Raw genomic sequence first — 22,246 nt, 5'->3', positions numbered from 1 at the left:
ACCGGCGCACGACAAAAATTGGGTTAGTCCATTACTGCAAATGTATTAATTGTTTGTTGCTTGTAACGTGGCATTTGCTTTTTATGTTATAATTTGTTTTACTGTCAATAGAGAGATGATGCAAAGCATTTTGTAGTTTTAATTGTTCTTATGCAACGTACATGTAAAATATTCCACCAGTGCATGAATATATTGGACAATCCTCGTCACATGCGCCGGAATTACGGACGAACGTTTGCCTGACCGGTTGTCATCGTCTACCGACTCTCGCCCTTCTACAGAGCATTTGTTCCATTTAAAAACCAGCCTTCGTGACACTAAACTTGTCCCGCTTGCCCTTTTAAGTTCTTTGTAGGTATCTCTTGGTGTTTTTCCAATATTTGCACAAAATTTGATGATCTTCCGTATTTCCAGACGTTTAGTGACTGACATTTTCACGTAATTACAGTACTGACGTCCACACACAAATGTTTGTTTAGGACCGTTACAATAGGGCAAATGACGTTATATTTTCTAGTCACGCTAGGATGACGTACACACACTTTTCTCTGAATTTTACCGTTTATATGTATGTACATAAAGTTAGTTCCCTATTCCTTATTCGGAAGTTATTCCTTTTTCGAATAAGGAATAAGGAATCAGTTCTTATTCCTTTTTCGAATAAAGAATAGGGAACTAGTTCCTGATTCCTTATTCAAATCTAAATAAGGAACAGCAGAATAAGTATTTATTTAAAATAAAATTATCAGAAAACTTGAACGGTTCTTTCACAAATCTGTTGAAAATTGCACAAATCAATCATCAAAGTCATAGAATAAAGCAACCGCATCGACCTATTTTTTAACAATATTCAAATCGAACAAGGATTAATTAACCCGTTCCTTATACCTCATTAAAATCATGAAATAAAGCATCTACATAACTTTTTTTGGGAAAAAATGTTAAAGTCGAATAGGGAACCAGTTCCTTATTCCTTATTCAACTCCAAATAAGGAACAGAAGGAAATACGTAAAGAAAGACACCAGTTGCAGTTATTTTTGATAAATCTGCATTAGAATTGCAAGGATCAATCATAAAAATCATGAAAAAAAACATTAGCATAGAAATATTTTGGAAAAAAAATGTTCAGGTTTATTCGACTCCTAATAAGGTACAGAAGTAATTACTTAAAGAAAGACACCAGTTGCAGTTATTTTTGATAAATCTGCATTAGATTTGCAAGGATCAATCATTAAAATCATGAAATAAAGCATAAGCATAAAAATATTTTTTTAAAAAGTTAAAGTCGAATAAGGAATAGGGAACCAGTTCCTTATTCCTTTTTCAACTCCGAAAAAGAAACAGAAGAAAATACGTAAAGAAAGACACCAGTTGCAATTATTTTTTCAAAATATTTTATGCAGATGCTTTATTTCATGATTTTAATGACTTTAACATTTAAAAAAAAAAATATGTAAATGCTTTATTTCATGATTTTAATGATTGATCCTTGCCATCCTTATGCAGATTGATCAAAAATAACTGCAACTGCTGTCTTTCTTCACATATTTTCTTCTGTTCCTTATTCGGAGTTGAATAAGGAATAAGGAACTTGTTCCCTATCCCTTATTCGACTTTAACATTTTAAAAAAAAATTATGTAGATGCTTTATTTCATGATTTTAATGATTGATCCTTGCCATCCTTACGCAGATTGATCAAAAATAACTGCAACTGCTGTCTTTCTTCACATATTTTCTTCTGTTCCTTATTCGGAATTGAATAAGGAATAAGGAACTGGTTCCCTATTCCTTATTCGACTTTAACATTTTTTTCAAAAAGAAATTATGTAAATGCTTTATTTCATGATTTTAATGATTAATCCTTGCAATTCTTATGCATATTTATCAAAAATTACTGCAACTGGTGTCTTTCTTTACGTATTTCCTTCTGTTCCTTATTCGGAGTTGAATAAGGAATAAGGAACTGGTTCCCTATTCCCTTTTCGACTTTAATATTTTTTTCAAAAATAAATTATGTAAATGCTTTATTTCATGATTTTAATGATTGTTTCTTGCAATTCTAATGCAGATTGATCAAAAATAACTGCAACTGGTGTCTTTCTTTACGTATTTTCTTCTGTTCCTTATTCGGAGTTGAATAAGGAATAAGGAACTGGTTCCCTATTCCTGATTCGACTTTAACATTTTTTTCAAAAATATTTTATGCAGATGCTTTATTTTCTGATTTTTATGATTGATCCTTGCAATTCTAATGCAGATTTATCAAAAATAATTGCAACTGGTGTCTTTTCTTTACGTATTTACTTCTGTTCCTTATTCGGAGTTGAATAAGGAATAAGGAACTGGTTCCCTATTCCTTATTCGATTTTTTTTTTCAAAATAATTTATGAAGATTCTTTATGCAATGATTTGAATGAGGTATAAATTTTATTTTAAATAAATACTAATTATACTCATTCTGATGTTCCTTATTTAGATTTGAATAAGGAATCAGGAACTAGTTCCCTATTCCATATTCGAAAAAGGAATAAGGAACTGATTCCTTATTCCTTATTCGAAAAAGGAATAAGGAATAGGGAACTAACTTTATGTACATGATTTTGTTCACAATAATTAATTATTCTCTTATTGATAACTGATGTAAACAACTTTGACATACAACTAACAAGTGTTATGCCTCTATAATTGTTAGTGTTATCAGTGTCCCCCTTTTTATGTGTCCCCCTGTTTAGAGTTTGGGAAATAAATGATGTTTTTAGAGCACATCCATTTTTAAAGATCCTGTATGTTGTACTGAAGGCTGTAACCACACTTTACTTTAGTTAAATTTTATATATGTATATAATTATGCTTTTTTTAAACATAGAAGAATATGTAAAATATGTACTGCAAATATTTGTCCACATTATATGTAATCATTAATATATATGCATTCATTTCTTATTGAAAACATTGACTTAGACATTATGGAAAATAAATTTCAAATTATCTCCCTTTATTTACATGAAATGTAAATTCGGTAGTATCTTTACAAATAATGCTTTTTGGAACTTACAATATTGATAAATCTTAATTTGAACATTATATTTATGATATAAAACCATAAAAATGTACAGGGTACGTATACGATGGTAACTATAAAAGTGACATTGGAGAAGATAATGATAAATGTGTTCAGGTTTTCCAAAATGACAAAGGGGCGATTGGACTATAGTACGAATTAAAAGGTGGTGATTAAGTTTGCTCACCTTCATGCGAAGTTTAGCACGTAAGATTCCTGTATTCGTGATCAGGTGTAAAAAATGACTAGGTGTAGAGTCAGTGACTGGCATAACTTTACTCTTTAAAGCTTTTAAAGTATGTGCGTTTCTTACGTCTGTTTATCGAGTGCTCCCGATAAAATACGAGCATATTGGTTTGCGATCTGTCAATCATATCCTTTCCAGCCAATGAACAATAATTTCAAATAACATCAGCATATTCTAAAATTGGTCGGATGAGAGAGAAGTATATTCTTTCAATCCAGAGTCATCTTCAATCTGCGCATTAGTAAACCCGTTGCCCTGCTTTATATACTGTATAGTTAATATGTTCTTGCCAAGACCAGTTATTTGAAAAAATGATACCAAGATGTTTGTGATGTTCTACTTTCGGTATAATTTGGTGAAGCATATTAAGAGATAGATGGTTCTAGTGACGCAAGTTTCTACTGAGCATTAAATTGAATAGGCATTCGGACTTTGTAGGATTGAAGTCAACTAACGACGTATCGGCCCACTCTGTTATTTTCAGGATATCAGATTTGAGTAGTTCTGCGGCAGCATTGGGGTTTTCAACAACAATATATAAAGTGGTATTGTCAGCAAAAAGCTGTATATGACTACTATTTGTCTATGATAATGTGAGATTGAAGTTTCGATTTATGTGTACACAAAAGTATTCAACCCTCGACTGAAAGGGTAAAACGGGTATTACATAATCAAATATAACATAGATAGATTATTTTATTCCTCCAAATTTGAAGAGTACAATATATATACATGCAGAACAAACAAGTATAAATACATTGACATAATATACAATGTACATAAATCACGTTCAAGTTTCCTAATAATAGTAAAAAATATATGCATATGTAACATTATGAGCATAAGCCATCAGGTGTTTGAATTACATACAAAAGGATGCATATAACTCGTTGTTAAAGTTTAAGGATAGAATAATAAAATGTGTTCAACAAATGTATTTAACAAAAAATTTTAAATGGTAATAGAACTTTGGGTTAGATATTTAGCAGTCATTTATTATCAAAATTGAAAACATTATGCTTTAATTTATTTTAGAATTGGAGAGACAATTTTGGAAAATTGTTGTATCTTTCTTAGTATACGAGTATAGTAAAAATGTACAATATAACGATATTAACATTGTCATATTAGAGTCATTATGACATCATTCAAGAGAATTAAACAATATAAATAATTGCTAGTATAGAAATATTACTAATACTTCTACTATTATTGCATTTTGACTTTGAATAATTGTTACGATTTTTTCATATAGGTTCGTGTACTTCTTTTAAAATACAATATTATGTCTTATATAGATTCAATATCTTAAAGCCGAAAACGAAATTACTTTAAGAACTTTGTCTATGTAAGGCACATTTTATGCTATCGGGTCTGCCATATTAAACGATAGTCTATGCTGGTCGAAACGAAAAAAGTATAGGCTTCTGAAATGACATAAAGTATTTGACACTTTGATACAAATGCTAATACAATATTGTTTGTCTTAAATCGTGTACAAGTAACCTTAGCATACGAGTATAGCGTTAAATGCCAACAAATAAGTTCATAAATATACATTACACAGTTCCAAATCATAGCATAGAAAATCGGGTAAATGTATTTCTAAACATGTTATGGAGCATTTTCAAGAGTGTGTACTGACGGCAAGTCGCTTGATTAAACGCCAACGCTATAAGCTGATCCGTCTGTCTTTCTCGAGCACACATAATCCATTCTACATACGCATTAATCCCAAGAGTTTCAAACATGTAGGACCAAAGTGATTGTCGAATATCTGTCATTTTACTACAAACGTTTAGAACATGATCCACAATATTGAAGCACATGGCGTTGCACAGAGAACAACTATGAATGTATTGTCTAGAGAACAAGTTCCCGACGACCGATACAAGGGACATAATCCATAGCAGCACATCTTTTGAATATATTTCACGAGAGAAAAGTGCACATAGATTGTTGGCCTTTGGGAGAAACTCTGGAGCTGATGGTCGAAGTTCCAAAAGCGCGTTAAGTCTTTCATATTTAGCAGGCATTGCTACACATCTTTGTATCACATTTTTCCACTGACATTTAGATGGAAATATTCCGGTTGAGGTGTATGTTTGTAACACATGTAATAGGTTGTATTTCACTAGAATTCTGTAGATATCTGGAATAAACCCCATACATTCTTCGTCGCAGTCAAATATCTAGTAAGACGATTCAAGAAGACAGTCTTCGCCATATGTCGAGTTGGTAGTCGACAGAGCTGGCCAAAGAATGTTAATTTTCTTATGTCTATTATAGTTTCACATGATTCCATATCTATTGTAGCTAGACTGTAGTTCGTGTTTGTGTTTCCTTTGAGTCCCAATATTGACTTAATGCAGAATCTATGCGAACGCTCAAGTAACTTCATTTCAGTTTTGGAATAACTATTTAGTAATTCACAGCCATACATAGCCTTGGGTATAACTACCGATGCATACATAGTTCTGTATGTCAACGGATTACGACCTTCTGGGTGTAGACCACTGTTCACGATGCTTAAGTAGGTTCCTCTGAGTTTTGAACAAGCTTCTTGTATGAATTTCTTTGAAGATAAATTTTTATCACAAGTAATTCCAAGTGTATATTCGTCAACTTCATTCACGTACTGTGACCCTAATGTCCACACTCTTTCTGCTGGGTGTTTCTTACGGTTGTTAAACACAATGACGCCGGACTTTTCTGAATTTTAATCGTAGCGCCACTTACGTGAATATTCGCTGCATATAGCTAACATATGTTCAAGTCCTCGTTTCGAGAAAGCTACAAGTATCATGTCGTCTGCTACAGTCGGTGAACAAATGTTTATAGTGTACATACATAAACCAGCTTGACAAGACTCAAGCTCTTTGATTAGTCCATTTATGAAGCACAAATATAATAACGGCGAGTTTTTGCTGCCTTGACATGTGCCTTGGCGATTTGAAATCGGATTGGATACGTAACCTTTATTTTTGACGGTACTTGAAATTTCCCTATACATTTCTACAAAGTTAAGTCGATGCCTGTTGCATGTAGTCAATATAGCAAATCTGATGTCATACACGTAATATATAACAGTAAGTTCGAACCTAAATGTTAAATGTCAGGGTGGTGAACTTAGTAAAGTAGTCGTGATTCATTGAGATCTAATATTTTCTCACAAGTTCGAGTTTCACAAATTGTCTTAAATTGTCTTCTTTTTTTAATATTATATCAGAGGTAAAGCGTCATACATGAGTAAGTTTGTTATATTTTCTGTCTATTAAATATTTATATAATTAAACCGGTAAAAACGTACTGCGTAGGGCAATGCACACGTATTTCGTGCAAACTGATCTAAAGTTAATGTAATGTGTGTACATAAATGCATTGCATTTAATAATTTTATGGTCAGATATGACTGAAAATACATTGATATTGTGATGGCAAAAGATAACAAATAATCGGTAAAAAAATTATACATCAAGTTTATAACTGAGAAAATTGTCTCCCTTGTCAAATGTGATATTTTGTTGGAAAGTTGCTTAACTAATTAATACCTCTAAATGTGCTCAAAATTTCTAAATGTTATCATCTTCAGAACACCCGGACTTTTTTAACACAGTATATAAACGGTTTGAACCCCAACCGGATCTTGTGAGAAGATGTCGCTGTCAGCCATTTTCTCCCGCTCAACTTGTTTAATATATTGGTATTTATGTTGATACTTAAGGACGTTTGCTTACTTAATATATATTAATCTCCTAGAAGAGAAACTTTGTTAAAATATAAAAGTAAGCATTAAGGCTATAAAATAATCGAAACTCGTAAACTTCTGTCAGGTGATCAACACTGAACATGAACAAAAACATGCCTTATTTCAGAGTTGATTTAGTTAACCATCTGAATTGTGATATCGAACTACTAAAGTTATCAATAACAAACGATAATTTAGTCAAAAAATATTGCTGTACTTTGAACATTGAATTAAGAGTTTTAACAAGGAGGTCAACTGAACGTTACTTGCTGGTGATTGTGAACCCTACTTGTGAGTATACAAATTTTATCTGTACCCTGACTTGTGAGTATTTTAAAGATTTAACGGAGAAAACGTTTATGATTAAACTTGGTGTCAACACTTATACCACAGATCCCACATTCATGTTGTGTTTTCATGGGCGTGCTTTGAGGGTGTGTTACTCTAAGCTACTGTCAAGACCCTCAACTACAAATGATTCATCGAAATCCATCTGAAATACATGTATATGGCAAATTATAGAAAGGGATTTATATCTATCTTTTGACTTAAGATAACTTTAGCCAATAATCAAAAATTTAAGTTGTGTGAAAAGAAAATTAAAAAGTTACCTTATGTATACACTGGCAGGACTTTGAATTATTTAAAAATAAGTGGAAATAAACTTGTAAGAGGGAAAACTACCTTTTAGACATTTTACAACAAGGTGCAGGAAACTCCTTAAAATGATTTATTAAGAGTGATCTTAGTCGTACCTGTCAGGAATAGATAGTCAAGGCATTTCTGAGAATATAAAACCGTGTTTTAAAAAACATACTGGAATCAAGAATAGGTGTAAAGCTTTTCAACATGTTGAAATAAGTAATCTGCCAAAAAATCCTTCGAGGATGATTGATACGTCACACGTCAAAACTAACAACAATGCCTTTGAACTTAATAGTAGAAACGTTTAAAGTACTTATAATATAGCTTAGCTTTATATCTTTCCAAAGAAAATGAATGGTAAATAAAGAATAGATTTGTTACATCTGATTCGTATCACCAGCTACTTCATGCTGGTATTTTCAAAGTGAAAACATGATGGAGCTCCATACAGCACTAGTTACTTATATAGAACTAAAATATGTGTAATGCTATTGTGGCACAATAACTTCATTAAAGTACATTTAATCAATGATGTTATATTTTCGATCCTTGAAGATCGTTCAGCTCGACATTATTCGTGTGTATACATTTTATATGGTATTTTTAGTTTCTTGTATTTGGCTTTTTTCAACTTGGGTGGTTCCAGTATTCCAACTTGAATACTGTTTAATCACTCTTAGGATATGTTGCCTGCTTTTTAAATTTGTCTTTTGACGTCTTGTCTGTGATATGCAGGCTTCATAACCCCAGATCCTCTTTCAAAATTCCGTTTTATTTAGTTCCGCCCATTGTTTTCTCGTTTAGGGCACACACAGTCTTTTACTTGGGGACCATACGTCGCTTTTCGCTGACAATACTGTGTGACATGGAAGGTTCCATGATAACAGCCGTATGAACACATTTGCGGATGTTTCTTAATTCAAAATTTCACCATTTTTGTGTTTAAATGTTGAATTCTGCTTAAGCCGGTGCTAGGGGGCGTGGACGGTAACTTGCACTTTCCAGTACTGTCCATGAACAGGCTCAATCAAACCGAGCCTGCAACATTTTACAATTTTTACGTGTTGGGCTTTCGTTAGGGATTCTTTTTTTCTCTATTTCATATTCTGCAAGATAAAATTTGGAACATAGGACAAAAACAATAAAAATCATCAAAAGTGACTCGCAAGTTATAGTTCAGTGAAAACACAAGCAGGGTACAGATCATTAAAATTGTTTTAGCAAGACGGAAACAGTTATCAGAAAGTTCGCTTCTATTATTTCTTATGTTTAGTCAATATTCAGAGATATCTATACAAGTGTTGTCCTGTATAGTCTGATTTTATTGACCTGTCAATTATGAATAATTATAAAATATAGCACTCATTTAGATATTCGATTCAACTTCGGGGTTGTCCGTTTATTTTACAAGAATTAATATGGAGTATATAACTAGCATTCGGAAAACTCTCACTAGCTTAATATAGGTTCTCGTAACATCCGCAATAGCACAGTCGGTTAATGTATAAGAGGTTCGAGGTTCGATCCCTTTAAGCTTATTCTTTCTTATATTTAAGTACATTGTATATTTTAATGAAAATTGTCAAGCGTGTGCACAATTGTCTACATGGATATGAAACAACTAAAAAACATTGAATTGTCACGCTTTGTATTGTATTTTAAATTACTGATTTCAATCCGAATGAATTTTAATTATAAGTAAAACAGTTACTTTTCCTCAGTTATCCACTGCAGAACCATTGGGATGGCGACCGGCCTTGCAACTGACTGGTCACTGTGTCTTATTCTGGTCCCTTTAGATGCTGGGTAATTATCTTTTTAAACATTTACGTACATGTTTCATTTGCATTTGTGAATAAATGATTGTACACAGTTAGCGACAGAACGAACTTTTGATAAGGCTTGGAAAGATGATATGAAACTTGTCAAGTTCAACATATAGTTCAACATATAACAAGGTGTGAGAGTAATTGAGTACATAATTATATATGATAGATATGATGTGTGACAGGATGATTACATGACTGTACACGGTGATTGGCCAAGCCAGTATATAGTTTAATAAGGTGTGTGTCAGAATGCACATTATAAGATGAGTATGGGATTGATTTAAGGTATTTTTTTCTTCCTCAGAATCGGACAAATGTCTAAAATATTGTTTTGATTATAGATTTTAAATATATTAGATGCTCATCACTGCTACTTTTCATAATAGCATTTTAGGGGCTAGTGATCCGTTAGTTACACAACGTGTGTGAAGTAAGTGATCATTATGTGTATTCCAGGGCTCGATATAACTGAATACGTTGCTTATTTCAACAGAAAACCTGATGATTTTTTTCCTTTTTAAACTTGAGAGGTGCAATAAGTCAATTATTTGTAGAAAATAAAAAATGTTTTTTTATTGATAAAAATTGTGAAAAATGCCATAAAGAGGAAGATAATGAGAACGTTATAGTTAAAGTATATGAAACGAGTTAGTTACGATGATATAACACTGGCTGTGGCGACATGAAGGGATGTTTCTGCTAACACATGACGAGGCCGTTAGGCCGAGACTTTTTTTTTCAGAAACATCCCTATATGGATCAATGAAAACACTGTACTGCTATATATCAGCGCTCATTGAAAGTGTAATGAGTATAATGGGTATGTTTGTTTGTTTGGGTTTTACGTCACACCGACACAGTATAGGTCATTTGACGACGTTCCAGCTTTACTGGTGAGGGTAGACCTCAGGTGCCCTGCCGTGCATTATTTCAGGCACGAACGGGCACCTGAGTAGAACCACCGACTTTCCGTAAGCTAGCTGGATAGCTTCCTGACATGAAAGAATCCAAAGTCCCTGTCGGGATTCGAACCCACAGCGGTGAGGGTCAAGTGGTTTGAAGTCTACGACCTTAACCACTCGGCCACGGACGCCCCATAATGGGTAAGTAAGAACAAAGAAAAAGTTCCAAACCATGCGATGATGATAAAATAAAATAAGCACTAATGCGTATAATGAAATAAAAGAGTCAAGAACTTACTGTTTACAATTGGTTGATATTGTGGGAGTTCCATTTCTTTATGAGCATGACCGGCGTTTGTCTTCTTTACCTGAGACTGGTGGATAACAGAAATTAGATATTATATTAGAATTGTCACTGATAAACTGTGGATTTTAGCACTTTATTTCTAATTAGCTTTAAGTTCGCAGATTGGTGTGTTGCGAATATTATATTTCTAATTGGTTAACACTTATGAGTATGTTATATTATTCTATTGATAAAAACTATACATTTCCAATACAATCATTCCATCAACGCCGTTACCTATTTATTGCTTGTTTTCGTAATGACACATCTGTTACATTATTCATGGCACTGAGGAAAATGGTAGCGTGATATACTTTAAAAGGTAAGATTCATGAATATATTTTAATGACAAGTTTAATATTGGAATATATAATATTATTCGTTTGCTTCTTTAAACTTTAATAACATTCTAATTTTACTGGATCAAAAATAAATTATTTAATATCATTAAATAAAGACCAATTATCATGATATGAATGAAAAATAGACTAACGTACCAAAATTGCAACTTAATGTCTTGAAATGAAACCTGTATGGTACTTGGCAAGTTGTTTTTTCAACATTACCATTTGTTTAAATTGACAAAACTACTTTATGTTTAGCTCATTAAAATGTAAAGAAAATGTTTTGTAACAATAATATTTTGAGATAAAATTTTTATCCCGCAATAATTTAACTGAAATGAATTGTAATGATTTTGCAATGTTTTCTGCGATATACTATAGCTCGTTTAAACAATGTCCGCGCAATAACCCTTTACAACAATAAAAGGTAATCAGCGTAATGACATTCGGAACACCAGCATATATATCTTTAATTATTATTCGAAGATTGACGAAAAGAGGTAAGAAGCTGCTATTAGTTTTAATGAGTAGAAATGGTTATTGAATTTGTGACAATGAATATAAAATTGTATCATATTTTGAGGACCTTTCTGTTTAAAATGTGCCAGAGTTCAATGTGTTCACAGTAATGTAGATATTACTTATTCGCACCCCATAGCATGCACGCAAATCAGATAGCCTCGTGTTTCTATGCCCTTTCTTTTACGTATTGAGTATTTTTTATAAAATATACGCAGTTTATATACCAGCACAAGAAATCGTTGCGGACATTTTGTGACGTTGTTCAATTGGCGAGGACAAACGACGATATGTGCCGGAAAATAATATACATTTTTACTCTGTGTGTGTGTGTTTTTTTTCTTTTTCGTTTTTTTTTTCAATAAACAATCAGCAGCACAATTCGCCACGCGGACTATAGCTTATGCAATGCGAGGTTTTGAATACCGATAAAGAAAACATCAAATCATCAGTCTAGTCAATCTGCAAAGAAATCGGAACCATTGGTAACTCAGTGTGGAATTCGGATTTTTAAGCAGACGAAAATCGTCAAAATTGCCACGCCAAAGTCACAATCGCAATCTCTCGGCCCATTCCGTCAAACTTCGTATAACATGTATAAGGACTCGACCCAGTCAATTTTCGCCTTCTTGATTCTATAGTAAATTTGTCACATTTAAGGCTTAATTCTGGACTTCTATTAGAGGCTAAACTCAGCAGAAATTTATATTTCATAACTTTAAACATCAACACTAAAAAATCTGACAATATCATGATAAGGAAACTTCTTTTACGATTTCATGATATACTTAAAACAAAATCTGTTAAATTATATTGGGTTCCAAGTCATGTAGGTAAACGAGGAAATGAAAAAGTAGATGCTTTAGCTGACCAATCATTAAATTTTCAAAAAAACTGACTTAATGTTACCTGCTAGTGATTTTAGACCGGCTATAAATAAACTCGTATCATCTGAATGGAAAGCAAATTGGGACAATGCCGTTTTTGATAAACTTCACGATATAACCCATCTCTTGATGTGTCACCATCTCTATCTCTGTCAAACCGTCATGATCAGACAGTTCTTCTTCGATACCGAATTGGACACACTAAAATTACCCACTCTTATCTCCTCACAAATGACAATGCCCCTTTCTGTGTAGGTTGTTATGAAAATTTTACTGTTAAGCATTTTCTTCTTGAATGTCGTGATTTTTCACAGGCCCTTAATAGATTTTATTCTGTAAATTCACTCAAAGAACTCTTTATTACAATTCCATCAAAAAACATCATTGATTATTTGAAAGAGATAAACTTGTATTATAGGATCTAATTGGCTTTTTTTTATTGTCATTTACAAAGTTTTACATAACATTTTAAGCCTATTTTAGCATTCGGCACGATATGGCCAGTTAAGTGTTGGCGTGCGTAACAATCCAAACAAACAAACGAAACAAAAACTAGACAAGTCTATCGAAGCCCAAAATATCCTATGTAAACCATCTAGATTTCACAATAGTTTTTTTTAATTTGTTAAGTCACTGTCAAATTATCAAAGTTTCAAATAGCGTGTATGCTGGCGTGTAGTACCTCTGGAATCCTTCCACAAACAAATAAGATCCTGCAGAATACACAAAATTATCAGAAATGACTCTAAATGTACACTGATTTAATAAACACACTATAAAATGTAACCCGTCAGTGTGTTTTTTCAAGCTGATTTGCAACCTTCTTTCAATCATAATACGTGTACAACCGAAATATAATCTATTATTACCCTTCCAGATTTTTTCCACCTTTTTGATTGGAAGAAATTGTTGATATTATCGAGCCAGAAGGGTAATATATACACTAAATATACCCGTAGGTAACATAAAGCAAACTCAAACTGGGTTGGATCGTTGATAAATATGCTGAAATACTATCGGTTTTTATCGTTTGTAAATCGGAGCTAAATCGGGCGTAACGCTGATTTATCGGTGTCTGATAGCTAGTCATCAGTGGTTAAACACTTTCGGTCAGATATGGCCGGTGATTCATATTTGGATATCTTTTTTCCGATCGGCGATATCGATAATGAAGACCTTGCATATCTCGTGATATATGTTGCTGTCGGTTATTTGAAAAATATTTTCACCGATCGAGAATTTTAAACATGTTTAAAAATCCCAATCGGTATTTTTTCACCGATGAAACTTATCTTTCCCCAATAGCAGTTGATAGGTGGAAAACAGGTGACCAATAGGTGATATCGGTGTTAAATACGTTGTCATCGGTTCACTCCATAATTTGGCTAAAAAACTACCGATCAATCACCTATGACTCTGTGTAACTGGGGTGTTATATCTTAATATACATATATAGACCTGTTATGTAAAAATTTTGATTATGTGACTAGCGCCTGTGGATACAAGCACTTTTTAAATGTCAAATAAAATATTTACCAAAAGAAAGTAATGATTAATATTCTCATCAGTATTGAAAACAAAAATGGCCTCGCCAATGCTTGATATTAATTACAGCAGACTTCTGCTTTTCTCTTGTTTACATTCGTTACGTACGAAAGCAAATACGTCATGTATTTATGTGACGTCATGTTGTGATGAAGGGGTACCCTAAAAGGAATCTTATTTGAAACAGCAATGCTTTATTTCAAAATCTTACTCGGCATGGGAAGGGTAATAAAATTGTTATTTTGGTTTTGGAGTGATATATGTGGTTATATTACCTGCCAAGATAAAATATCACTCTCGCCTGACGGCTCCGGTGATATAAAATCTTGCCAGGTAATATATCCACATATATCACTCTAAAACCAAAATAACATATATAATTTATTGGTATATGTGTAAAAAGATATGTTAACATTAAACGTCAGGAGATATAACTATTTTCAATTATTTTGGCGGCAATGCCTCTTACATAAGCGCTGTTTGCTGTATTTATAAAGGTCCAAAAACGGGGGGGGACTTCCTTGTGTCAATCCGAAAACAGTTCTATGATATAAAAAGACGATCTATTGTATTATGGCATCTTAGTACCTTATTATTGAATCGTAAAAGGAAAGCATTCATGATTAGTTATCTGCGCCACAAGAAAGCATCTTGCAAGGAAAACGGACGAAAAAGTACGTGACGATTGGATATTCATGCAATGTTAACATGATGTACCACAGATCAGCAACGTGTAATTCTAATATCTTTATTTTTTTTTCAGATTGTTAAAATGTTTTCAACCAATCAAAGAATGTCTCTTTACCTGACATTATACATGTATCTGTTATCAGTGAATGGGGGTGAACTTCATTCGGCAAATAACAATAAAAACGAATTAAACGAATATCTAGGAACAAAAAAACATGACACGGGAATATGTTCAGATGCCGGATATTAACACGACTCTGGATGGCAAGTTCACAATGGATAATCACAACCTTTCAAGCTTTATTACGCCGAAATCTACCAAAATGGACAGATCCTACTAACACGACAGATTATAACAGTATGCCATCCTTTACTAACAGGCCGTACTACAACAAAACGCCGTTCTTAACTAACAGCTCAGGTAATAATATCAAGTCATACACTGCCAACACGACGGGTAATAACAGCATGTCATCCTTAACTACAAACCAACATGATGGTATAATGCCGTATTCTGTCAACAATTCAGATGCCATCAGCACGCCGTACTCTTATAACACGTCAGAAGGTATAAGCACGCCGCACCCGTCATACAGCACGCCTTACTCTACCAACACGCCAGGTTATGACAACAGGCCATATCCTAACAGCAAAGCTTATCTTGACAGCACGACCTACGCAACCACCACGCCAAATTTTCAGTCAAATACGAAACCTTATTATTTCAACTCAGAAAGGGATAATAGCACGTCACACTCTACTTACGCGTTAGATATTTTTAACAGCACGTCATTCTCTACCATCACGCCGGATTATAACAGCACATCATTGTATGATGAATATGATTACTATTACGCTGGCAAATCCTTTCAAGACTACTTCCAAGATAGTCTTTTAACCCGTGCAGATAATCTAAAACCATTTGCATTGCAAGCGCTAAAATTATGTCCACAAATGAAATTCTGTTCATTACTTTTTGATCCATTGGACATTGGCGGTGATGATGAAGTCAGAGATACGACCCCGAATCTGAACACTCTGTCCTCTCAATGTTGCACGTACTGCTCGTGCTTACCTTCCTGTGTTGAGATGAATAATTGTTGTCCCGATGCTTCGGTAAACAGACAGTCCACTGTATCTCAGACGATGTGTTACAATACTTACATGTCATATACTAGTGTGCTTAAAGTTAGTAACAAGCCTAAATCAAAAGCAATTACATATAGAACTTTCGTCAACTGTAATGAAATTGCACGGTTAGATCCAAGACCGGCCTCATTTGATGACGCAGTAAGGGTGTCAACAGATGATAGACTATATCTAAGCAAGAATTGTGCCTTACAACATGGAGAAACACGCTTTAAAAGGTATTTGTAGTCAAAATTATCATGCTATTATCATTTTTTTTCTGAATCACAACGTTTAGAAGTTTATATATCATAGGATTTGTAAACTTACATATATGAGTTAAAAAAAGGTTAAGGTTATAGAGGATATTGGATGAGTGTGTGTTCAATTCTAAATTTATTGAACGGATTGAATAAAATCATAACATTATGTTATTTAAAGAGTTCAACTATGTAACAACACGAATTTACAACTTCTATTTATCACATATCCAAAAGAAGAACTCTTTATGTCTACAGTATGGTAAAAATGAACTTTCTTTCATTGACCGCCTGTAGTGTAAAGCTAACATAATATAGCGCGTCTTGACAATACACGCCTCAAAATCTATGCACGGCCGTGCATTACCATTTTACAAAGTCGCAAAAGCAAAAGGTGTGTGATAAAACCCTTGTTTTGTTTGGAAAGGGTGAGGATTTTAAAATGTGTATGTACAATGATGTAATATTATAATTATCTTTAATTTGTGTGTGATATTTCTTGTTTCATGAAAAGATATAACACTATACGAAATGAAATGTTTTAATATAATTCATAACAGTAAAATAACGCTGTTTCCATAATCTTGTGAACAATTCTCAAAATGATTAAAACTAGGAATATTAAACAAATACGAATGCTGTTAATAAATTTGCATTATAATAAAGAGAAATACTTACGTGCAGAATGGTTTGAGAAGAAGAAGAAGAAGAATACGACAACATGATTACTGTTGATAGATCCGGGATTGACGCTAACTCATTTAAGTTAAAAATGATAAAATTACGTGGTCATTTTGTTTGTTTTACTGCGGAACACGTGCACGTATGCAATACCTTTATTAGTAAAACTAAATGCTAAGTATACCATCCGTGCTTTGTAACAAAATCGGAAATCTTCGTCATATCCCGGAAATCTTCGCCATTTCCCGGAAATCTTCGTCATTTCCCGGAAATCTTCGTCATTTCCCGGAAATCTCCGTCATTTCTCGGATCTTTTCAACGTACAAAGGTCTTCTTGAACAAGGAGGTCGCAATATATGATGTTAAAATAAGACAGGTACGTAATATACGTACCTGAATAAGAGAATGATATTTTTGATAGAAGCGGCAATTGTATTGAAAACAGTGAATCTTGGTACATGTATTTAAAGATCTACTATTGTCATACTACAGTAGAGTATAACATTTCAATCACACAAAAAATATTAAAAGCTATGAAATTCTTACTGAATAAAAGAATGAACTAACTATGTATGGGAAGCTGCGTTCATATAACAGTTTAATTAAAGCTGGGGTTTTCTTTAATGACATTATAAATCCATGTAGGACCACCTATCAAAGTGTGGAGAATTTAACGTATAATAAATTTGCTTTTTATGAAGTCAAAACATGTTTATTTCAAATTAACAAAGGTACTGTGTAGCATCTATCAATATTTTCTAATATCAAAATTGAGCATAGTATACCTTTGATTATTTTATACAGCCATAAATAAATCAATGAGATACAGTTAGAACCACGTTAATATATGGATTATGTTCTGTAAATACGAGTACATCATTTACGTGTAGACTCGTATAATAAATAATATTCAAAGGTACACTGTGTACCTTATAGAAATGAACATTTAACATTTATTCTACTGAAAGGGCAAACTATATACTGTTTAAGAAATGGATTTATAACATGTTAACTCCATATAACATGAAGCAAATAATTTGTCATTAAGGTAGCACAATGTATATCAAGTGATATATTGACTTTTATACAAAAATCATATACTCAAATGCTACATCAGTACTCATTGACATATCATTGACATCGTAGAAGCTTTTTGCAAACTATAACAGGATACAAAAAAAAAAACTTTTGACAAGCTAAAGAAAAATCAATTTAATGGGGCTTTAGTCGCTTTTAATAATAACGATACAAATGACGCTTAGCATTTATTTATTTGTAGATGGAAACTTATAGCTACAGAGTGTACGAGTGACTTGTACTCCTTACACCTGCAAGGTTCGGAGTTGGAAACCTATGTGCTGAGGAATTGCTTGGTTTTCTCGATGCCCCCTCCAAATCTTGATGTAGATTCATTTATATGTCATTCATATGATGAAATGATCAATTACTGCAATGAAACAGGTCTCAGGGATCGCTTTAATTATCATATAGATACAATGTGTGCTTTATCCCAAGGTTTGTAAAAATATCTTGTTTTATCTCATTCTTAACTTAGAAAATTATTTAAACAAACTGTTATGTTTTGAACATCTGATAATAAACATAGGTATCCGAGTGTTTCAGAAAATTTAGTACGACCAGAGTGGTTCAGAAAATTTAGTACGACCATGTGATCATGCAGTATGGGTTTTCGATTATTAAGTACGCTCATCTGATCATGCAGTATGGTTTTTTGATCATTTAGTACGACCATCTCATCATGCAGTATGTTTTTTCGATCATTAAATACGACCATGTGATCATGCAGTATGGTTTTTCGATCATAAAGTACGACCATCTAATCATGCAGTATGGTTTTTCGATCTTTTAGTACGGCCATTTGATCATGCAGTATGGTTTTTCGATCAGTTAGTACGACCATCTGATCATGCAGTATGGTTTTTCGATCATTAAATACGACAATGTGATTATGCAGTATGGTTTTTCGATCATTAAGTACGACAATCTGATCATGCAGTATGGTTTTTCGATCATTAAGTATGACCATCTGATCATGCAGTATGGTTTATCGATCATTAAGTACGACCATGTGATCAGGCAGTATGGTTTTGCACGACCAACAGATCAAACAGTATAACAGTGATCATCAAGTATAAACTTGCGATCGTTTAAAACAACCCTTTGATCATATAGTACCAATTACTTTATTATCATCAATTATTACCATGCCATTAAAAGTGTGAATTAGCTAATTTCGATCATACAATGTGACGTTGTAATCGAACAATATGACATTGCGATTTTTCAATGATACCTATCGATAATAAAATATGACCTTGTGATCATTCAGTGTGACCTTGTAATCGTACAGTATGACATTTCGATCCTTCAATGATACCTATCGATAGTAAAATATGACTTTGCGATCATTCAGTGGAACTTTGTAAATCGTACAGTATGACCTTTCGATCCTTCAATGATACCTATCGATAATTTAATGTGGCATTGCGATCAGTCATATTATATGACAATGCAATCATAAAGTGTGACATTGTGATGAAACTATGTACTTGCCTCCAGGCAAGTATCAGCATTTATTTGACAATACTCGAAATTTTGGATTAAAAAAAAAAATGACTTTTAGGGGAAAAACAAAAAGTAAAAATGTAAACAAAATGTTTTTTGTTTTTTTAAACGTAAAATATAGGGAAAAACCCTTCTTTAGTTTGACATTTTGTTATGAGGGCACCAAAATATACAACTTTGTTAAAAAATTTCGAATAAAGACGGAAAAAAGCAGGGGTTTTGGGACGTTTCAAAAAAGCTGACACTTTTTATGATAATTTATTAATCCCCAGGGAACCCATGAACGACGATCAGACGTGTACGAAAAAAATAAAAGACTGTTACTCCTCATATAAAACCCTCCGCTGAGTTTTATTTATTGCGCTAAAACACATAAAGCTGTCCGAGATATAAATTAAATGTAAACAAATATAAAGTTTCTGGGAACTTCCTTTGTTAATTTAGCATGAATCGGTTTGAAAACTGATATCTCGCTTCGACGTTTAAGCTTCTCGTTATGAAGTCTATTAAAATTAACAACATCCTCAACAAAAAAATGTTGCACCTTGCATTATCTGTGTTTGTACTACCATTTCATTTATAAACTAAGACTTATTATTGTAATGGAAACAACGTCCCTGCTTCTCATTGAAAGTATAAATGTATAAAAAAAAATCGAGTCTGCTTTGATCATTTCGGCCACGTACCGACCACTCACTTTAAAGCTAACTTTTATTATTACAAATTCATAGTTTGTTGAAATATCTTAATTGTATTGTTTTTCAGAGGCATATCTGCGTGCATTATTTTATACATATAAATTATGTTCTGTATTTTTGTTATTACATATTGCTAAGCTATATCCAACAAGGCAGTATCTTGACATATACATCTCCCATTTGTTAGAAGCTATATTCATTACGAATTCGTTATGTTGTGACTTAAGATAATGTATGTGTCGGTTTACTTTATCTTGAACATGTTTTAATCATTAGTAATCCGTATTTTGTTAGGATATACTTTTTTTTCAAAATATTTTCATTTCTAGAAAGCTATGTTTATGATGAAGGAGGGGTCGTATACCGTAACATTTTCTGCTTGATGTGCAATAAGCCAACAGACTACAAGGCACCACTTACTTGTCCCGACATGCGACAGACGGACGAACCATTGCTGAAAGTTAGCTATGATTTGCTTCTAAATAAGAAGTCAAACGACAATAATTTGAACAACAACAACAACAGTGGATGCAACCCCGATCAAGTGTTTGATGTGTTACAGGTAAATGTGTACATTATGTATATTGAATGCTATTGATTGACTACACATAAATAAATATTTCTAAAAATTATTACAGATATGAGTGATTCAGAAACATATCCAGGGGTAAAGTGGTAAAGTAAGTGCAGTTATTTCCGTACAGGCACCAATTAATACTGCTGTATAAACTTCCGATTACTGTGACGTGAGTTTGTTATTTTTAGAAGTGTTTATGTTAATAAATGTTTCATGGGATAAAATCCATATTTATAAAATCCATATAAAAGGATATTTATCTCAATAAATTGCATTAGAAGCATCTATTGTTGACATGCAATTATTCGTAAATAAATAAAATCATCAGTAAATAATTGCATCGGGCTCCCTTGCATTTATCTTGTCGTATGAGTAACTTAACTTATTGCAATTCGTTTTACCTTTATTAGACGACGATTTTACCACGTGATATCTGTGATAAGCGTGGAGCAGAGAAACGATACAAACAACGATTTAGTTTATATGCGACAGTATGGCTTATTGTATTAAGTTACCCGTTAATAGAATCTTGGGAAACTTTGGGAGAAATATCCGAACTTCTTTCGTATAGTGGAACCGGTTGGTTTTCTTATTTTGTATAGAAATCATTTGAGCCGCGTCACGACAAAACCTACATAGAGCGTTTTCGACCAGCATGGATCCAGACCAGCCTGCGCATCCGCGCATATGCAGTCTGATCAGGATCCATGCTGTTCGCTATCAGTTTCTCTACTTATAATAAGGTTTGTAAGCGAACAGCATGGATCCTGATCAGACTGCATGCGCGGATGCCCAGCTGGTCTGTATCCATGCTGGTCGTAAACGCATTACGTTGGTTTTGTCGTGACGCGGCTCATATGTGTTACAAGACTGAGCGGCTGCATCCTATATTCCATATAAGGAAGGAGTATAAAAACGTTATGGAAGAAAATACTACATGAACCGACATTTATACTGCCCTTTTGCCTTATGTAGATCACAAAAAAGTCACGTGGTAATGACACCGTGCCTTATGTCCATCCAGATTTATTGATAACTTAATTAGTCTATCTGTCGATTTCGATGTTTTTATAAAAAAAAGTGAAATATTAATTATAAAGTTTATAGTGCTGATTAATGTATTGTTTCCTTTTGTTTTCGTATCATCAAATGAGATCAACGTAAGAATCTGAAGAAAAAATAAGTTACTAATTCCAAATCCCCATAACTCATACTGGCAAATCACAAAGTCATATAGATCAATGTACATTAAGTTCAAAAGATGACGCAGTATTTATTATTTTCTGTCAAAAACAATCATGAGACTCAATTGTTTGAAATTACCTAGCCATGTAGGTCTACTCCAATTACTTGAGTACACAATTTAACGTTTTTTTTCAAGAATAATTATTCTAATTGTGAAAAATGACCCAAAATTGAAAAGCATTGCAACGCTTTTCACTCAAGTCGAGCTAAGAATTGCACAAAAATACGATATTCAATTCATTTAATACATAATTATCTTCTGCATATTTTTCTGTTTTAATTACCCCCACAGATCTATGTACGAAA

This window comes from Ruditapes philippinarum, unplaced genomic scaffold, assembly GCF_026571515.1.
Source record: "Ruditapes philippinarum isolate M1 unplaced genomic scaffold, ASM2657151v2 ctg1615_1_1_1_1, whole genome shotgun sequence".
In the NCBI taxonomy this organism is placed as follows: Eukaryota; Metazoa; Mollusca; class Bivalvia; order Venerida; family Veneridae; genus Ruditapes; species Ruditapes philippinarum.
The sequence above is the reverse complement of the archived record's forward strand: the minus strand, read 5'-3'. Positions refer to the sequence as shown.